General features: G+C 46.2%; 1 long non-coding RNA gene and 1 pseudogene across 4 annotated transcripts; one reads left to right on the forward strand and one right to left on the reverse strand.

The window, feature by feature from the left end:
* Nucleotides 1-1,394: 1,394 nt before the first annotated feature.
* On the reverse strand, nucleotides 1,395-11,124 carry LOC144114782 (uncharacterized). Of its 4 annotated transcripts, none has more exons than XR_013311118.1 (4): nucleotides 10,845-11,124; nucleotides 9,694-9,819; nucleotides 6,158-6,317; nucleotides 1,395-1,549 (listed from the first exon to the last, which is right to left on the reverse strand). It is a non-coding gene; the product is annotated as an uncharacterized LOC144114782 (long non-coding RNA). The 4 variants fall into 4 exon arrangements; XR_013311121.1 differs by lacking the exon at nucleotides 10,845-11,124 and adding an exon at nucleotides 10,646-10,665; XR_013311119.1 differs by lacking the exon at nucleotides 10,845-11,124 and adding an exon at nucleotides 10,601-10,622.
* Nucleotides 11,125-15,104: 3,980 nt separating this feature from the next.
* On the forward strand, nucleotides 15,105-15,270 carry LOC144116748 (U2 spliceosomal RNA; annotated as a pseudogene).
* Nucleotides 15,271-21,540: the final 6,270 nt, after the last annotated feature.

A 21,540-nucleotide genomic window follows, 5' to 3' on the forward strand; every position in this document is an offset into this window, starting at 1 on the left:
CATAAATTTTTTGAAGGTGGGCACTATCGCCACATGCCTAAAAGCGCGATTGAGTAGTCCACTGACCCAGGGAGCCAGTTATGCGCTTTTCCTTTTCTCAAAATCAACAGTTTAAATCAACAGTTTAAATCTTCCGCTGGTTTTGAGAAAAGGAAAGGCGCATAACTGCCTCAATTTTTAGGTGGATGCCACTGTTTACTCAAAGCGCTATTGAGGTTTACACTGACCCAGTGTGCCAGTTACACTTGCTTCTCGGAGGGTTCGCACATAAAATATTGTTGAAACCGAGGGAACCGGATAGCGGCTGCTGCGTTTTTATTGACGCAAAACATTAAGGCGCCCATGTGCTGTGCGATGTCAGTGCACATTAAAGATCCTCAGGTGATCTAAATTTGGAGCCCTTCCACTTCGGCACCTCTTCAGCTTTCTTCCTTTCCTTTTTCACTTTCTCCTTTATCCCTTCCCATAAGGCGTGGTTTAGGTGTCCGCCGAGATGTGAGACCATAGAGTATCTGTTAAGGGTCCAATGGACTTATTTTTGGAAATGTGGCAGTGAGTTTGAAGGATGCTTCACTTCCGCCACTGGTTGGCCCGGTATTGCACTACCTCCGGGATCGGCCTTGTCTTTAGAGCGTCTGTACTATCTTTCTATCCCATCTTTCAACTCTCCTACTGTCTGCACGTGGTAGCGATCATGGCTCAGCTTGAGCCAGTGAGCAGGCCTGTGCACTTTTCTTTCTTCCTGGCAACAACAGGCAGACAGACATGCCCAGTTGAAAAAAATACCAGCCCGTTTCTGGTGTTTACGCCAGACCGGATTTTTAGACACGGGTTCTGGTGTGACCCGGTGTAGTGTTTTCTGGTGTGACCGTGTCTGGTGTTCCGACCAGACTGGTTTTCTAGACACGGGTCCTGATGTGGTGTAGTGTGGTGTGTTTTAGTGTGTTCCGGTCTGGTGTTCTGTGCTGTGACCCGGTCATCTGATACCGGTTCTGCTGTGGTTTCGTTTGGTGTTTCCTGGTGTGGTCGGTGTACCATTCGATTTGGTATGGTTGGTGTACTGTACAATGTCTTTATAGAGATGCTGCGAGTTTGGACATACTATCGTGAGCCAAAACCAAAGAGACCCCTGTGAGCGCACGCCAAATGGTGTAAAACTGCAAGCACTCCTGATGTCGAGACAGGTGCACTAACATCCACCGATCTCGCTGTGTCGGTCTTGATGGCACGAGCATTTTATAAGTGGCACCTGCACACAGTTAGGCATAGTTTGGCCCACACTCGCATCATCATAATTTTTTACGATTGTACGCTGGAGCATGCACATAACCACATCAATTGTGTTCTTGCCGAAGATGAACAACAAGCATGTATAGAAAGAAAAAATGCTCACATTTCCTCAAAAGCATCCTTAGCTTTATTGGTAGACAAAATTGGCAGTACAGTCAAGCTAGAGGCCCCTTGCATCATAGCATGCATCTTTTCTGAGAAAGTCGAAAATCTTGCATTTCCCTGACAGCAGCTTGACTCCAGCTGTGTAGCCCAATACCTGAAGAACAACAGAACAAAATCGCAAATTTGTGTGAAGAACACTATACGAATCACAGCACAAAGGCAACTAGCAAATGCTGACATTAAATTTAGCTCAGTGGTGCAAACATGTACTACACATTCAATACAACTCGCAATGCCTCTGCAGTAAACCAAGTGAGTCTTCTGCTTTATAGTAAATCAATGCTACTCACATAAAGCACCCCACTTGCATTAAGTTGCTTGAAATCAGTTGCTGGATGAGCTAATATTTCATAGTTTCATTCGCACAGTGTGACAATGCATACACAGAAAGACGCCAAAAAACGCTTTGTGGTGCGTCCCCCTTGCCCTTGTTCATTATCATGCTGTGTGAATGAAAGTGTGAATTATTGTATTGTGTTTTTTTGCATTCATAGCTAATTGCGCATATTTACACCACAGCTGGGTATGCCCACTTCATAATCTGAATTCCTACCAAATATTTAGCGTTGCATCTGATATTGAGCATGACAGTCCTTCTAATACAAAATCAAGCTTTCTGAGACAATGAACAGCATTCTAGCATCTCAGGTAATTTCATTCATTACCAGACTACGAGATTCTAATACTTCCTAACCTAGAGAAATAAATTACCATGGAAATTCTACTGCTGCAGAAAACAAAAAAATTAAGAGGGATTAAGGCATTAGAGAAATGATTAGAAGATGCCCGTAAAGGTGGGCACAAAAATGAGATATGCTGCAGTTCCAGTAAAAACGAAAGATTTGATGCGAGTGCAATTCAGGGTGACAAAATCCATGTATTGAGACTTTTTATGCCCACAGGGTGCAGAACAGTAAAACAATGGCTGGCTGCATCTATTTAGAAGACCATTCCTCTTCATTTCTTCCTATTTTGGCAGAAAAGTATAAAAAGCAGACTGTTGAAATTTATTTTAAGCTCAATGCCACATACAAAATGACCAGGCTGGAACGTTAACGATTCGAAAGAAAACTTTTCTCCCACTCAATTTCAATGAAAATTAAACAAGATGCTCTGAACCCTGGCACTTGTAAAACCGTAACAGATGTGCAAAAAAAGCTGCCAGATTATTTTCTTGCATGAACCAAACCAAACCAAAGCTGCTGAGCACACATCAGTTTTGTTTAGGTATTATCTTTCTATACACATCCTGAGCGTCTGGTGCAGTGCACTGGATGGTACCTGCAGACATTTGCACACATACAAAACCCACAGTAGATTCTGGGTACTGTGTGCTATCCACTATGGTGCCTAGCACTCCCTGTCTTCAAGTGAGATGCACTTCTTTTGGTGCATCCACGCGCTAGGGTTCCAGTTACAAAAAATGTCCTAGTTGACTCCAAGTTAAGTGAATAACATAACTGCACTTTTAGACTGACAGGGGAGAACACAGGGATGACACAAACACTGGTGTGCAAACTATCAACTGAGGTTTATTGTGGTGTGCGCAAATATATAAGCTTAACATGTCAAAACATAAAAAACACATTTGAACCAGCAACTTTGCTATCGTATCGTCAAGCATCAGAAAGACAGAAAGACTTTGTCTCAGCAGATCGGTTTATGTTTGGTATCTCTTGTCCAAAAATTGCTTTTCCTGTTTGGTAAGCAAAACTGAAGGGTCACTAACACACGGCCTTTCTTTTCCTGATTCCAAGCACTAGGCTTACAGCTCCCTGGTTGTCTTATCTCTGGATTTGAGAACTGTAGTCTGTTGCAAGTGGGGTTTGCAGCTATTGCATCTGGCACAATGTGCCACCAGATTTCCAGATGACTTAATCTGCCGGAAGTTGCGGTTATGCTCTCTGAGTCTTTCATTTAAACATCTGCCCGCCTGGCCCACATATGCTCGGCCGCAAGGTAGCAGTATCCTGTAAACCACTCCTTCACAGCACTCAACGAACCTGTTTGCCTGACACCACAAGACTTCTCTTCTCCAGGACTGGTTTCTTCATTTACCTTCGCGCACATTCCTTTTAGTTTTCTTGGTGCGGAAAAAACTACTTGCACTTCATGCATTTTCGGAAACTATATTCAAATTGTGAGAAAGTGCATGAATGTGCGGTAAGAAAAAATTTTCCGAAAGGCATGAAGTGCAAGTATTTTTTTCCGCACCAAGAAAACTAAAAGGAATGTGCTCGAATGTAAAGGAAGAAACCAGTCCAGGAGAAGAGAAGTCTTGTGGCGTCAGGCACACAAACAGGTTCGTCGAGTGCGGTGAAGGAGTGGTTTACAAGACACCGCTATCTTGCGGCCGAGCATATGTGGGCCAGACAGGCAGATGTTTAAATGAAAGTCTCAGAGAGCATAACCGCAACTGCCAGCAGATTAAGTCCCCTGAAAATCTGGCGGCACATTGTGCCAGATGCGATAGCTGCAAACCCCACTTCTATTAGACTACAGTTCTGCTGAAATTCAAAGATAAGACAACCAGGGAGCTGTGGGAGCCTACTGCTTGGAATCAGGAAAAGAAGAGACGTGTGTTAGTGACCCTTCAGTTTTGCTTATCAAAACAGGAAAAGCAATTCTTGGACAAGAGATACCAAACAAACTGATCTGCTGGGACAGTCTTTCTGATGCTTGACGATACGATAGCAAAGTTGCTGGTTCAAATGTGTTTTTCATGTTTTGACATGTTAAGCTTATATATGTGCGCACACCACACTAAACCTCAGTTGATAGTTTGCGCACCAGTGTTTGTGCCGTCCCTGTGTTCTCCCACGTCAGTCTAAAAGTGCAATTATGTTTGACCATGTTAACTACCAACTAGCCCAATTTGAAACCCTCTTAAGAATAAGCTTAACCAGTTGATTGGTTCTAAGAAGGCATATCACTTGCAAGAGCCGCTTCTCACAGCAAGGCAGATAGCAATAACGGCTGCAGGACACTGTAGTGCAGCAAGGCTGAATGGTGGGCCAATTGGTAAGTCATGTCAAAGAATAATTTTTACCAGCCGAAAAAAAGACAGACAAGAGGAGAACCTACACAGGAACCAGTGTAGGTTCTCCTCTTGTCCCTCTTCTTTTTCGGCTGGTAAAAATTGTTCTTCGACTGTAGTGGAGGGCTCCAAAATAACTTAGAACAAGTGAGGTTCTTTAAGCTTTGCTGACATTGTATGGCAGACTGGCACCTTTTCCAAAGCAGCAATGTTTACTGCCACACAAATGCATGTAAGGCCGGCCTTTGCTAATACGGATTCCAATGTTGGGCCAATTGCCTGTACTGCTTTGAATGTGCTTGAACGCATGCTTTGAAGGCCTGAATTGCAAACTATCTTCCGTCAACTATGCCGCACTCGATGTGACCGCTTACTGATACTTTAATATCTTGTTTCTTTAAACCTTATTGCTGACCCTTGTGTTACTGTCTGTTAATTTGTATCTTGCTTATAAATCCACTCCTGCAACAGTCCCAGTGGGACTAACAGTATGATAAATAAAATAACAATAACACAAAATTCGCATGACCCCTCCCAACATGTATGAAACAAAGTATTGCATCCGCTTCGAGCCATCTCTACAAGGCCTCACTGGGCCATCCCTCCTAAGTGTGAAAAAGCGGTTAATATTGTCATAATCAATGCCACAAACTATTTTTATAATGCATGCAGCAAAACTAGCAAAAGATAGCTCAAGCACACCTATGCTTGAGTAAAAAGTAGCCAAAAACTTTTTACATGTAAGCTGAAGTAGCCCAAGTTGGAATATGATTTGCAAAACTATGTGCATAACAGCTCGACAAGAGAGCAGAGAAGGGAAAAGAGGGGTCATTATGGGCTACATGATGGACGCCAACAGTCACTTCCATCATGGCATCTGTCAGCTAGACAATAAGTCGGCTAGCATTCAATTCAAGCTTATTTTGTGCAAAATTTTCAGTGCTGGCTACAAGTTATAATATGGAAACTTTCGTCATTAAGCAGAGACAACCGGAGGATTCATGGATGATGGCAAATGTGACGGCACCCACGAAAGCCTACACTTAATCAGCACCACTCAAGCCTCAGCAGTTAAAATCGAAGCTTCAGGGCAATTGACTCGCAAGTACCACCAATCTTCTGTCTCCATTGCATGATACTAAAGTATTCATTAAAAGTTGTTCATTATGGGCAATTTCACTGCTCATGCACTGCCACATTACACATAGAGCCTAGGCCTTTAAGCTTTTATCCTCACATCAGCTAATTGCACCAATAAATTTAAACTCCTGTAAATGAACTTTCACGTGAAGACAATATCAACAATTATTTGGTCACGTCTTATATGTTTGTCATTATCCTTTGCTTAGTGCTTTTATATTATAAACCACTAACAAACCTGAGTCGTAATTCTCACATACACTGATGGAGTGAGTATATGCCTCTGAGATAGAGCCAGCTAAAGCTGGCAATTACCTCTCAGTGCATCGATTTTTCGCTTCAGTCAATGCCTTGCGGAGAGAATTGTGAAACATCAGTCCAGCGCAGAAAAACACACGAACAAAGAGAATAGACACCATGGTCACTGGAAACATTTTTGTGCACTGGAATGATGTCTCATAATTCTGCCCAGAGCCAATTATCCTAGCCCTCTATGCTTAGCCTTGTGGAGAACCTTTTCCTTGCCTTCCACTGTCACCTCCTGAGTACTTGCTACTGGAACTGCATTGTGCAACTGCTTCTGTTGACCAGATGGTAGTGGCAGCCCTCTTGTGAAATACTGGATCCTTTGGGATTCCCTTCTTGGTGCCATAAACTGCCTTCTCTACCTTGAATTCAGATACACCTACAGGAAGAAGAACACACGTATAAAAATTCTTAGCCATATTCACAGCCAGGAATATGATATTAATTGCATTTGTACACTTCACAATGGCAGTATGCTTTAACACCTGTTGAAGCAAGAAAGTAAGAAATAATTTCGTTTTTTACCAATGCAGAACATACATTTTGGTGTTGATGGTGCCATGCAATAGTGGTGAGTTCTGATAGCAGTGTACAAAAGGCAACTGCATACTTTCCCTTTAAGAATTTAAAACTTTAACTGCAGAATTATTGAAAAACAATTGACTTGATCCTTGAAAATCACAGATTAGTAAGTGAAGCAACAAATACGGAAAATAAAACAGTAGGAGCACTGCCAGTGTTTATATCATTAAGCAGCAATTGCTAAGAGCAATTTTCTAATTACAGTTCTTCCCCATACCCTTGTCAAGCAAGGCACTAATGCCGGTTGACCTGTAGTAAAGCTAATATATCCTCAACATGCTGCTTAGCAAATTTCTTGTAGTCAAAATTGAACGAAATATTACTTAATATTTTTGGAGCTAGAAGTGCATGAGCTATTGATATAGTCCAAGGAAAACAACTTAGTGCCTCAGAACAGATTTCAATGAGGAGCCTACACACGCTGTACTCGCCACTGTTTCCTTATACAAAGCAATACAGGAGTGCATGGCCTATGGTGTTCATGCAATGAAATGCAAAATATAAAAAGAAACAAAACTGAAGTGGAGAAGTTCTGCCATTACACCTTATGTGACACTAGAGAGTACATGTGCATGAAGAAGTAGTAAAATGGTCATTTTGAAATTTTGCACAATCATCAAATTGTCACGACCAAAGTCAGTATGCCTTTTCTTCACACAAAAGGTTTCCAGCGGCTCCAGCACACATTAGTTTCTTTTTAGTACAGTGCCTCTAAGTGACAGAAATTGGTCAAGGACCAAAACAGTAATAAGTGTGCACTGTGATTTTCACTTACATGGTGCATTACTTCACACAACCTCCCATTTGACCTACATGATTTGCTGCAGGAGCAGAAATCCGGCGTCAAATTCCATGAAGGCACAATCAAAGTGCAGTTCAGCGAGTCTGAATAAGCTAAAACATGAATTGAACCCAATAGCTTAAGGAAGTTTACAAGTGGTCCGTAACATTATGCTTGTAAAAAGACGACTTCAGGTGTCAATGCTTATCAAAGTTGCCTTCTGATCTCAGCTTTGGTGTGCTCATAAAGTGAGGGTGGGGTGCTCAGTTACAATGACCAATTGTCATGGCTGTTACCTTGTGCTACCCCACTTCAATGATGAAGGCTGTGACAAACTATCCTCCAAAATCTGACATCTGGCATAAAGGCTCAAAAACTAAAGCAAATAAAGGGCCACTGAGACCTAAAATTATTCCCTACTTGCACAGTTATGCACATCATAAAGAAAGCTGACAAACAGCACGAAGTTATACAGGTATTCTGGCCCCAGATGCTCGCTCATCTGAGCCACAGTATCCTAACTAAAGCAACAAAAAAGACATGACTGTTGAAGAAGGCATAATAAGGTCCTGTAAATGCTCATCAGCAATGTGAAAAACAAATTCTAACCCCTCATAATAATACAAGTCAGCCAGTGAGGCCACTGTGTCAGTCACCAACTAAGAGACCATATACAAAATATACACTGCAAATGCACAAACTCTACATGAGAGCCAAGCATGCCCTGCATTTGTGAAACAAATTTGTGTCAATGTAAGATTCTTGGCAACAATAGGCAAAACCATTAATGGCATATGCTAAAAAGGAAGAGGGCACCTAAATGATGCTGTACAATTTAAAATTCCACCTTTCAGTAAACTATATTTTTTCTAGTACCAGAAGGCAAAAATGAAAGGAAAGCTGCCAGCTGTCATGAGGTGTGCACACAAAAAAAAAAAACACTGAAGCGAAGGGATGCACAAACAGAAAAGAAGGGATGCACTACATGATGACACAACACAAAATAACAGAAAAACAGGGCACAACCGATCAATGAAAAGAGAACAACAGAAAGAAGGCAAGCAGTACTAAACACTGCTACCTCTGCAAATCGAGAACAGTGAAATGTGCAATACCTAAAATATTAGTTTCAAGGACTATAAACACCTAATTTTGGTCACATATTTTTTTTTAATGCTGTATTAGACAAGTATATCCACTGAACTTGCACACTGTCAACACCAGGCAAGTGAAATGGCAAAAAAAAACATCAAAACTCACCAAGATAATAACTGAGGTAATGTTTTATGTTGAAGATTCACCTCTTTTTCATTTAGCACTTTCAGCTTTTTTGTGCACAGGCTATAATATAACAGATCCTGAAGGAGTTTGCAGTAGACGGTGCTTATTTTGTACTCACATCCAGAGGCAGTAAAAATATTGCAACTACAGTGAGAGGCCGCAGAAAACAAGCTTACAAGGGAAGCTGTAAAGTGCAATTCATGTTTCATCTTTGAGGCGCATTCACAGCTGCACTATATAACACTGTGGCTACTTTTTGGCTAAGTGAAATAAGATGCCTTTGCTGGAGCAGCCTCGGAAGAGTGCCATGTGACACCGGCATTATTTCAGAAGAATGACATGGTTATCCTGTTATAATTGCCTATGAGGAGTGCCATGTGACCTGGGTATTAGAGAAAAAAGGTTAAAAGCATTGTCCTCATGCTGTAATACCACCTTAAAATGCTGCCCTGTAGCCCATTACTTCATATGGGTGTTTTTTAAAGCCTGGCTGCATTGAAGGGGGCTCTAGTAGATCGAGAACAGGTGGGAACTAGAGCGGGAGTGCGCGAAAGCGGACGAGCTCAGGCTATGCCAGTGTGCTCGTTGTTGCTGTGCAGCCTTTGAGCTGAGCGGCCAGCTCTGTACTCACTCGTGGTATGAGGGTGCAGGTTTCCCTTTTCCTTCCACCCTTTGTGTTGTGCTGTCAACTTTGCATTTTTTTCCATCTCGGCTTTAATAAAACGTGTTAATGATTCTTGTAAAAATCACCACGAAATTTTAGAAATGACAGAAGAAATGTTCCAACTACCATTAACAAAAAAACGAAAATTGGTTGCTTGCTTCGGATTCATACACTCCCTACATTCTAGTACGGGGAGTCTCAGATTCTTCGTTAGTCTTTGTAGGGGTTCTGAGGCTTGCCGAGGCCCCCCTGAATTTAAGCACTGCTTCATACTGAGCATGAAAGTGGCACTATCTGATGGTGACCTATTGAGAATAGACACACATCTTATTTTGAATAGGGGAACGCCAATACATGCCGTCAACGTTCTGGTCCAACGCAGACATTGCAACACACTGATCTCAACACAGAGGTGAAAAAACGGATCTTAGAAAACTCAATACATACTTGTGCTCTGCAATGTACGCTGAAAGGGGCACAGACAAGAGCCGCCCCCAAATCTGGACAGTCGAGACATCCTCTCCGATGAAGCTCTTTTCAGATTTCTTCACTACTGAACACCAGGCACTTCACCTGCATAACATAATTTGCAGTTGTGTATTTTTGCACCCACAATGCCTGGCACTTCCTGGTAATTATTTGTATTGCTGGCATATCACACAACCACAAGAAAATGTTTAAACAGCCAAACTTTAAATACATAATGCCACTTGCTCACACTAGTTTATCATGATAAGCTTGTACTACACAGGTTATTCAAAAACACTTATTTTGAAACGGCTACGATGCGCTCTTTTTCTAGGGCTCCTTCGTCAAAATCTAGCTATGATTTTTACTCACGACCGCCTGCAACTAAAAGAACTTTACAGCTGCAGGCAACGTTACCAATGTTACAATGGTGATCGAGCAGCCAGCTTCCTTTTGGGGTATTACTGCGACGCGTCGCTCAATTCACTCAGTAGCTTGCGTGCCTTGACGCGTCACCTCCCTCGTACCCTGAGCTTGACAGCTGGTGTAATCGGCTCGTAGAGGTGTGTTCTAATCTTAAGACGCCACATCATAAAGACGCACATACGCGTAGCGAATAACACAACGCGAAACAGAACGAGCGGCGTACGCTATCGGCAGTCCGCAACGGGCCGATAGCAGCGTCAAAAAACACGCGCGCAGGCAGTGCACGATCACGTCGCACGTCGAATAATAAATAGGAAGTCGGGCAACCACATTAACGAAATCCCGAAACACAGTCGCACAATTCGCTGCGACAGCGCCTTGCTGGGCGGTATCCAATTCGCACATTTACATTTAGGACTCTACGCGTGCCTGGCATTTAGCAAACGCATCTATGACAGACCTCGGCGCTCGCGTAGCAACGCATACACTGCGAACACTGACAGACCAGCATGTTGATGATTCGACGTGGAATGGACTTTGCTGCCGCGGAAACAACCAGCGAAACACGCGCAATGCCAAAGAGAAACGAACAGGACAGAACTGACAGAGACTCGTCCCTTCCGTTTCTTCTCGCCTTTGTGCTCGCTCTTTTATTTCCGCGGTCGCAAATTGCACGCATTCCTGCTCTACACTATGGGTCTCACCTGGAAGCCAACACTCGACGCCATGCAGTAACCCCTTTCTTCTCTTGTTTTTCGGCTGCCACGGTTGAAGTCGAAGGTGTTATCAAGATGAAACGGCTCCATGCTTGTCGGCGTGGTCACTTATTCACAACGTACGCGAACGGCTGCATTGCTGACACGCGGCGCAGGCTACGATAAGCAGGAAACCCAAACGCAAGTTTGAAGCAACGATTTTGAAATCAAACACAAACAGCACACGAACAGCAGCACGGACCATAGCACGGCGAGGCGTAAGGCCTAGCCGGATATCGCGCTGGAATGCAGCGGCGGGGCGAGAGAGAGAGGATAAAGAGGAGTGTTTGCTGTTTCCTGCCACGTGACCTAGAAGCAGCGCGCTGGATTTGAACGGCGTTGGGAAGCACACTAGGCGCTGGCGCGTGTCATGGCAAATAATTACTGCGAACTGCTACAAAATTGCTGTTAGACTAAGGCGCTTCGCGCCTCCGTGTTTTAAAATGACCATAATCAGCCCCTCAAAGGCACTCGATGTTGCATTGGCGCGTCATATTCAATCTTCAGATATTTCCTGACGCCGTGTAATTCACCGTGATATTCGACATATAATTATTTCTATATAATTAAATTATTATTTAATGGTGTGCAGTAATTGCTTGCATATCTATTGTACAATTATGCTGAGCTGCTCATGATCCAAACAGAGCGAATAAATTCGCTTCTGTCGGCAGTGTTACATACTCAAGAAACACCACCTCTCTGATGTGCACGCTACCAACACCAGCGCTCTGATGTGCACTTTAGTCTGGTGTGCACACTAGACCACACCAACCCACCCTGGTGTGCACATCACAACACACTAAAGGTCCGTTCGATTCGCCTGCACTTCGTGAATTGGTTCTCGCGGTGCTGCACTTCGCCATTCGTTTCAGCGGTGCAAGATGGCGCCGTCTGCACGACGCCATTCGTTTAAAAAAAGTGCAGACGTCGTGCAGGTCTAGTTCAGGAAAGTGCAGGAAAACTGTGCACCTCCTCAATGGTCGGGGCCGAAATGGTGCAGCTGCAGCCGCCATGGAAGCAGACGACGGCTTGCGCGACAATGGCTTGCGCTTTGCGATAAACGGCGGACATACTCAAATTATTCCACTCGTCGATGACAACAGTGCCTCACACGGGCCCGCCGACTCTCATGGAACGTGAGTGGCCACCCGAGAAGGCGACGACGGAGGTGGGGACGGCGGCCCTCGCCGGCACCTTGCATCTCTCGACCATCGTACTCTCGACGGACCCGTAACCGGTGTCTATCGATCCTTTCTACTAATAAAGTTATATTAGTACTCAAAGCCGGTTATGTTAACTAAAAAGTAAACACGTGCATGCAGCGCATGATGCACGTTGTTGCAACAACCGCTTAGCATGCAAGTCGGCGCGCGCGCACCTCAGTCGTGTTCAGTAAAAGAACACACGTGCGTTTCGCTTAGATACCGCAAGGTTGCATCGAGACTGATTCATGGCAACACTTCGCTGCGATGTGCTGTTTAAAAATTCTTCACGCGGTTCGGGATGTTGGCGGCCGTTGATTTGGGCGCCACGCTGCTGGCTGCAATTTAGTGGCGACGCCAAGGCTAGCATATAGTATGGTGGAGCTGCCATAAAAAGAATGTAAACCAATAAACTCCTGCCTGCACCACTGACGTATAACAGGCTTGACCCAATCGTAAAATAAATGAAAAGGCCCGAAGGCAATCCATCGTTTTGCCACCCGTAGGTGGAAAAATAAAAGAAAAGGGGGGGAAATGCTACAAGCGACCCATCGCCGGGGGAACGGGCCCGGGGAGACTCCCCTGATCTCCCCTAGGACGTAGCGGAGGGGGTGGGATATAGGGTATGGGAAATTGGAGTTGGCAAAGGGTTATGGGAAATGGGGTGGGAATGGGGACAGCGAGATTTTGCTCTGATCCTTCGTTTGACATCGACTCCATTTCTGGCCCGCCTGGCCAGGGCAGGTAGGGCATCGAGCTTTTCCAATGGTGCGGCTCCCCCACGGGATGCGCGACCACCCACTGGCTCCGACCGTCGGAGACAGGAAAGGAAGAAAAAAAAAATTCCTAACTTGGGGACCACAGCCACCTGCTCCTCCACGATTTTAAGGGTTGGATTGGACCGGCCGGTTACTAGCCGTCGACTGTGTTTCGCGGTTTTTCAGACTCTGGAAGTGTGTGTGGTGTGGTCCGGCCAACAGAGGCCCAGGTCGTCAGCCTATCGGCGCTTGGCCTTCGGCACCATAACCCGGTAACCCTGGGGGACCCACCTGTGCTACCTTCCAACCACCATGCACTTATTTCCTCCCCTTGCTTGCTCCACGCCTACTGAGGAGGGAGTATTCAAGGCCGGGCGCCCGGGCCACGAACCAATAATCGGGCAAAGGGTGAGATAAGCCGGGCCTACTCCACCGGTACTCCACACATCGACGGTTTTCGCACTGGTCCTACTGCACACCCTCTACCTCGGCGTCCCCAGTGGTCCCCAAGACCGGGTCAGCCTCGGCGTCCGCAATATGCCAACCCATCATAAGAGATCCGCAATGAGACTGCTTCCCCGAGGACATCGATTCCGAGGAGCTCGGGCTGTCGGAACCCCCGCGCGGACCTGGCCTCTATGTAGCCAGAAACCGTGCGTCGGCACGCTACCGCGCGGACCTGACCTCTCCGTAGCCAGAAACCGAGCATTAGTAGCCGTGCACGTTCCCGTGAGCGGAGGTTTTTGACTTTTGACATTCCTTTCTACCGGATTTCGTGGGTCCAACCTGGTCTGCCTCCAGGCCTGCCTCCGCACAGACAACGGACCTCACGATTCGGCTGGCCCTCATGGCCGTGGGAGTCGCTGCAGCTCCCAAGAGGATGGGCCCCGGACAACCCATCCCCACCGCTGGCGTTGCACCGGAACAAAGCCTATAGTAGCCGAAACTACACCGGCCCGTATCCGGCAGCAGGGGGGGCCACGGGCAGGCCGCACAGTCGGATTTCCCCCAGACGACCAGGCCTGCACTCGACCATTCGTTTTGGAAGTAGGCAGCACTTGAACTGCTGGAACTGGCACTGCACGCTCACGGCACCGCCATGGCACCGCTGCGGAACTTTACAGAACTGGTGCAGGCAGTGCAGGAGAATCGAACAGACCTTAACACACTAGGATATGTACACCAGCACACACCAAACCACCCTGGTGTGCACATCAAAACACACTAACACACTAGGATGTGCACACCAGCACACACCAAACCAGTCTGGTGTGCCCATCAAAACACACTAACACTCTAGGATGTGCACACCACCGCACACCAAACCAGTCTGGTGTAAACAGTACAACACACTAAAACTGTCTGGTGTTCACACCAGAAAACACCAGACCACACCACCACATCCTGGAGTATTTTTCAACTGGATGGCCACGGCGTCGCCGCTCAGCGTCTGTATGTCGTCTGCTCACGGCGTACACAGATATGGCGAGTGGATAATCGATGCTGTCTGCGTACCAAAACCGTGTGCACACTTACGTACGCTAAATGCAGCTATTTGCCGGACGTTACGCCATTTGTAACAGTCGAACTTTTTAAACGATAAGTTTAGCCTAGTGTCGCTATCTGGTGGTGAGGAGGGGAACCACTGTTGTCAACAAACCGACGCCCACCTTAAGCCTAAAAGGGGAAAAATCGTCACCCAAAATAAAAAATAAAGCAAATTTATTATATAAATGTTTACTTATAGGTGAGGTGAGAAGAAGCGATGGACCGGTGTCCCATTTATGGCCAGTGAACGCACTGAAAAAGGCCGCAACAACGACGAATTGAGTCCGAAGCGAGGCGCCCTGCATCGAAGGGCGCCGCCATGTTTGTCGCAGCCGGAATTCAACTTCGTACTCGCCTTCCGATTGGCTGACGAGATTCGGCGGATTTTTTTCCGGCGGCAGAATTCGGTCCTTGGCCGATCGGGCTTTCCACTGGGTATTCCGGCGGAATCTCTGCAGCGGCAGCGGATTCCGCTCGCTCTTGCCGCCGAATGTCCAAGTGTGAACGCGCCATAAGGCGCCCGGTTGCTGTGCGATGTCAGTGCACGTTAAATATTCTCAGGTGGTCTAAATTTGGAGCCCTTCCATTACGGCACCTCTTCACCTCTTTCTTCCTTTCCTTTTTCACTTTCTCCTTTATCCCTTCCCTTAAGGCGCGGTTTAGGCGTCCGCCAAGATGTGAGACCGATACTCCGCCATTTCCTTTCCCCAAAAAAAGGAGTGTGAATGTCCGGATCCCGTAGAGTATCTGTTGCTGGTTCAATTGGACTTATTTTTGGAAATTTGGCGGAGAGTTTGAAGGATGCTTCACTCCTGCCACCGGTTGGCCCGGTATTGCACTACCTCCGGAATCGGCCTTGTCTTTATCGCGTCTTCACTATCCTGTCTCTCTGTCCCATCTTTCAACTCTCCTATTATCTGCACGTGGTAGCGATTGTGGCTCGGCATGAGCCAGTGAGCAGGCCTGTGCACTTTCCTTTTCTTTCTTCCTGGCAGCAACAGACAGACCTTTCCCCAAAAATCAATTATATTATTATTATTAGCCCAGGGAGTGCGGCTAGACTTGTTTTCGCACTAAAAAATTGGCTGTGGCTCAGCTCGGCTATTCCAGAATATACGTAGGGAGAGGTACGTTTCCCTGGCTGAGCGTGTTGTGGTCACTATATGTTTAGCAATGAGAGATATTGGGTATACACATCTTTGATTCACTTTGCTCGACAGAGACGAAGACCCCCATGATCTTATAAGTAGCATACAGCGGTCTATTTCTGCTTGACAGATGTTCCCGGTACCACGTAGATTCCTTGTATGATAATGTCGCTTTCCAGAAGCCCAACACAGCAGGTTACGCCATTATTCACCGCGGTCGAAGGGAGATGTCTAGCAGCAGTGATACCTTGTTTCACGTACACAATTTTGTGGATACAGTATTTCGGTTTGGTAGAGACTCTTTAGTATACAAGCTCTATAGAAGTTCCCCGTTGTGTAGTCTGCACGTGAGGGTCTGAAGCTAAATTAAAATCAAACTTTTCTTTCATACACTGACTAGAGAGTCCTGTTTCCTGTAGAAATCACCCAAAGCCACACACAACTGTGAAACCGTGCCATAGGCTGGTGTACACGTTGCAACCACATCAATCGTCTGCTTCACAGATGTTCCCGGTACCACGTAGACTCCTTGTATGATAATGCCGCTTTCCAGAAGCCCAACACAGCAGGCTTCATCATTATGCACCGCTATCGAAGGGAGATGTCTGGCAGCGGTGATACCTTGTTTCACGTATACACTGACTCCAGTGCTCTTATTTGGTTCAAGCCAACTGCGAGGCGAATACATCAGGATCTGAAGAGTTAATCTTCTCTTGTATCTACCGCCGTTTAACAGCGGCTGGACTCTCATTCTCTGCATGCGTGTAAAACGTTCTGATACAGATGCCTATTACATCTCCGCCTTTTATACGGAATGCTGCGCACTCGACGCGGGGTTGGGGTGATAGAGCGGCGTGCGGCGATGCGGGGACGAAGAACGCGGCGCAGCTGTGGGGTCTCTCTGGTTACCATGGTATCGGCGTATGCGCACAATTGCTCATCCGCGTGAGTTCAGGCTTGGCTTTGACGGTGGAGCGGGCGCGCGGCCGAGGCGACCGGAGAAGCGCACGCCACACTTTGCTCCTTTTCGGTTGCCATGGTGACGGCGGAAGCGCACAACTTTCCTCTCCCATGTGCCGCGAAATGTTCGACTGGTAACCCCAGTGTAACTCTCGTTACGAAACAGTCGCTGCTGGTTTAATATTCATATGCACGAAATATTGGGCGAAAGCACGGTATGCCACCCGAATTTTGGGGGTGGGCCAAACCATAGTTTTGAGTGTCTCAGGTACCTTCCGAACGTGGGTCACTTATAATTGGTTTTGGGGGGAAAGGAAATGGCACAGTATCTGTCTCATATATCGTTGGACACCTGAACCGCGCCGTAAAGGAAGGGTAAAGGAGGGAGTGAAAGGAGAAAGTAAGAGAGAGGTGCCGTAGTGGAGGGCTACGGAATAATTTCGACCACCTGGAGATCTTTAACGTGTACTGACATCGCACAGCCCACGGGCGCCTTTTGTATTTGTCCTCCATAGAAACGCGGCCGCCGCGGCCAGGTTCGAACCCAATAACTCCAGCTCAGTAGCCGGGCGCCCTAACTACTGAGACGCCGCGGCAGGTGTTAAAAATTGTAGATTTAAACAAAAAAAATCATCTAAATTTGCCCCCCAAAACTCTACGTTCTCATATTAATTTTCCAGCATCGGATGATTATATGTAGAAACACTAGTTTTCAACATTACAACTCGGCAGAAGAAACAGCATCGAAGCGCTGCGAATTCGGTTTACCTCGCACAAGCCGTGGATAAAGCAAACAAAGAGATAGGAGGGAGGGGCCTATTCTAGACTTCAATGGCTGATTTGTATTGCAACAGTTCCTCGTTGCTATCCCGCTCACCGCACAATGCGGTCGCTGCGGCAGCCACAAATCTTTTCTCTGGACGTGGTGGCGCCAGGGTTGGGCTACTGCAGTGGACAACTGCTTGCGTAGCTTCGTGGCTACATACCGAGGGGTTCCGTATGGCTTCTAATAATAATAACAATAATAGGTTTTTGGGGAAAGGAAATGGCGCAGTATCTGTCTCATATATCGTTGGACACCTGAACCGCGCCGTAAGGGAAGGGATGAGGGAGTGAAAGAAGAAAGGAAGAAGGAGGTGCCGAAGTGGAGGGCTCCGGAATAATTTCGACCACCTGGGGATCTTTAACGTGCACTGATATCGCACAGCACACGGGCGCCTTAGCGTTTTACTCCATAAAAACGCAGCCGCCGCGGTCGGGTTCGAACCCGGGAACTCCGGATCAGTAGTCGAGCGCCCTAACCACTGAGCCACCGCGGCGGGTACCGTATGGCTTCTTGAAAACTGACGCGTGACGATCCCTCCTAGATTTCCTCTCTCTGTGGAACCGAACGGGGCGTCCTCGAGAAGACGGAACCACGATGTAGAATAAAGTCTTCTATATTACTTGCTCGTATGGTATGGTATGGTATGGCATGGTATGGTATGGTATAGTGTGGTATGGCATGGCAGCGATGTTTAACGTCTGAAAGCTGCACACTGGCTATGAGAGACACCGCAGTGGAGAGCTCGTTAATTTGGATCGCCTGAGGTTCTCTAGCTTGTACTGCTTACTTCACAGAGTACAAGGGCTTGTTTGCATTTTGTCTTCATTGACGTGCGGCAGCAGCGGCCGATATTCGATCGTGCGACGTTGGGCTCAGCGGCCGAACGTCACGGCGACTTAGCCACCGCGGCGGGCACTAGTCGCTGGCAGGTTTCTCTCTTTATCCTTAAAGATTACGTGCCTGTGAATGCAAATTAGAAAACGGACGTCAAGGCTGCTCCAAGCGTATTCATTTCTCGCCAGAAGCGACCGGCAGGTCCTTATGCTCAGGCGTATCTCCTGCGTCACCACATCAGCTTACATTTTTTTTTAAATTTTGGTTTCTAAGTGACGTCTTCTACTCTCAAAGTTGCTTCTGTGTACTCGAGAGCTGTTAACGAGAAGATGACCTCATGGATTCATTGTGAAAAGAGGAGATATTCAGGAAAATTTTTATTTTACTTGTGCTTTTAAGAATCGTATGCCCACCTGCTACCTCAGCTCGGCAACAGCAGCGCTCCCGCATTTTGCTCAGCGCCGCCTGTGTGACGTGACATGAAATATTTCCCTTCCCTCATAAACTGTTACTTTCAACTAGTAATTTTTTTGAGAAATTGTAAAACTAGAGCATTCAAGGGAGTTCTTGCGGCTTGCAACTTGGAAGCACAGCTACTACATAAATGTGACTATCACGTCTTGATTCTATGATTAAGCAGTGTTGGTACTAGACAGTTCAGGTCTCGGATTTCAGTGCGCTTGGCAATTACAGCCTTCATACAAGAGCGTATATAGAGTTTAAATGTAATCGTAGCTGATACAAGCCATGCTAAGCATGTTGAATCATGACTCGGCAGTACTAGTAGAAACGAGATGCAGAAAGGAAAATGTAGTGTGATGCGCAGTCGAGCCTGGTGATAGAGCTGGTGCAAGCAGAGGATTTTTCCTTAAATTCGCCGTTTCAACTTTGTTTGCAGAGAAACAGAGTGAGGCTACGTTAGAAATATATTGTCTTTAAACCATGGTAAGGAGGTTAATACAGACTAGCTACTCAGTATTGTCTCCTTAGCAGCAGTACTTAATTTTTTGTGGTCAATATTCGTGCCGTGAAGAGGCCCCTTTTTGGAAATGTCATTTTATCAAGAAGAGGATTTCATCTGAAAGCAAGACCTCCCTGTTTTTACACGTCGTCCTTCTCGTAGAACTCCTGGTATCAACATTTATGCATCAGATATCCACGCACAATGCATCTGCTGCATTTAGTTTTGAGCAGCAAAGAATGCCGATGCACCTTTTTGTGATGGGCCTCTCCGCTCTTCGAGAAAGGCTTTGACTTCGTATGTAGACCCTGGAAAAACTTCCTTCGTGTAAGTTCAGGAATATACTGTACTCAGGCGTCCGCTTGCGTGCATGTGGCTCGCAGGGGCTGCCTGTTCTACATGGCTGTGAGTGGGAGCTTATTGACAAATAAAACTGACGGAATAAAAAAAAAGTTGGGAAGGATGTTACACGAAGACCGAGTGGAGTGTTGTTGGACTGTTACTTTTCTAAATTCCAAACAACAGACGCCAACACGCATTGTAAATACCAGCGGGTTTGCATTATCCAAGCATGCTCCATATGCGAATTAAATGGACCGGTACGCATTATGTTGAACTATGGACCGATTATGTACTGATGCGGTTAGGCACGCGTTTTAATCGTTTCTGTTTCTCCTGAAGTCTAAGAATTTATCAAAGCAATGGCTTGGCCTTTCAAGCCGGAAACATTTCGTAGGTCGCTTGATCTTAAAAAAAAAAACAGCTACGTCTGTACTAATACCGGACTCGAGAATAAATTTAATGCTCTGAGGTGATAAGTGCGTTGACAACCTGATCTCACAGAAGAGTACGTTGTCTTCTTTCTTTTCCTTCGTCTACTAAGTCTTCCTCCTCATTTAAGCCTGTATGAATGATATGGTATTCTTTATTGCCTTTTAGCAATCATAATTGCCTCTAATAATGGAACGGATGAACTGTATCCTTGTCATATCCCACGTATGTTGCAATGCACATCTATGTTTTACGACATGAAAAAAAAAACCTAGGTGTCAATGAAGTAAAAGTACAAGAATAGTCTAACAATGGGGCGCTCTTAGTATGCTTCCAAGCTGGTCTGTCTAAATCAGTCTTCTGCCCTAAGCGGCCAAATGATTCTCAAGTTTGCATTGTTAACCGAATCTGGCCTACGGCCACACCTGGCACTGTACGTTCGGAACGTGCAGGGTGAGGAGTCGTAATCCCCTTTCCCTGAGAAGTCGGACCCGACCTTCAAAAACAGTGAAGTTGTTCTCTCTCTTTCTCGGGCATCACAGTAATAGTGTATCTAATTGTGATTTAAAATTCTTTAGTAGAGCGCAGAATTAAAATAAATATGCGTAATAACACGTTGATGCATGTTTCTAGAAGGCATAGAGGCCCGCAGCGCAGATCATGGACAACGGTTATAAAGAAAGATCAGTTGTGCCTACGGCAGCAAACTGTGCTTGCCTTGGAATCACCAGTTTTACTCGTTTAAATTCTACTGCCGCCAAACATAGGACAGGGTCTCGATGGCTTTTACTCAGAAGTGTCAGACAAGGCAGCCGAAACTCGCTGCCGATAAGGCAGAGCCTAATGGGCGGGAGCGCACTCGCGGCTCCCTTGGAGATCCAGCTTCCACGGCAGAGCCAGGAATCGCACATCTACCACGGCTTGGTTCCAGGACATCGTCAAAAGCTTCAGTATTTCGTTCGAGACTGCGCTCATCCCGGTGCTATACAAAACCAACTAAGCCCTGGAGGTGGCCCCTCTGCGAGGCGTGCGGTGACAGGTAGGAAACCCATGCATAATGCTGCGAGCCACTTGATGCACGATGACGTTCTCGCTAACCGCGGCAGAGGCTATTCCGATGAAGGCGTCGGAGAACACGGAGGAGCCTTCGGTGGGAATAGTGGGCGGAGTCAATTCGCACATGCAGCCGCAGCTCTTCCAGGTCACGCAGTTCGAGCAGTGTTAGAAGCTTTCGGAGATGACGGGAGATGACGGCTGCGCCAGCTTCGTTAACTGATCATCATGAATGAGATCAATGCTGACTCTTGGCGGCTCTCCTCTGATGACATACTTAGAGACCACAAGAATGAGGGCGGCGTATAATGACAAGACCCGACTGCGATGTCTCTCGCTGGTAGCGAGGACATCCCAACTGAACGAACATTGCAAGTGCTATTTGTTGCTTGCTAGTTCAGCTCTTGGCTTTCAGAATCGTGGCCATTTTCCGCGCTTTTGTATGTGTACTGTGGTCTTTTTAAGATTTTTATTGCAATCTGCTCATATATTCTGTCTCGTTCAATCAACGTGCTCAACTCGAAGTTAGCGCTTTGCTTGCACGTCTATATTTCCTTGTTCTCGTCCTCAAGTAGCTATTC

The sequence above is a fragment of the Amblyomma americanum genome, chromosome 1 (assembly GCF_052857255.1).
Source record: "Amblyomma americanum isolate KBUSLIRL-KWMA chromosome 1, ASM5285725v1, whole genome shotgun sequence".
NCBI lineage: Eukaryota > Metazoa > Arthropoda > Arachnida > Ixodida > Ixodidae > Amblyomma > Amblyomma americanum.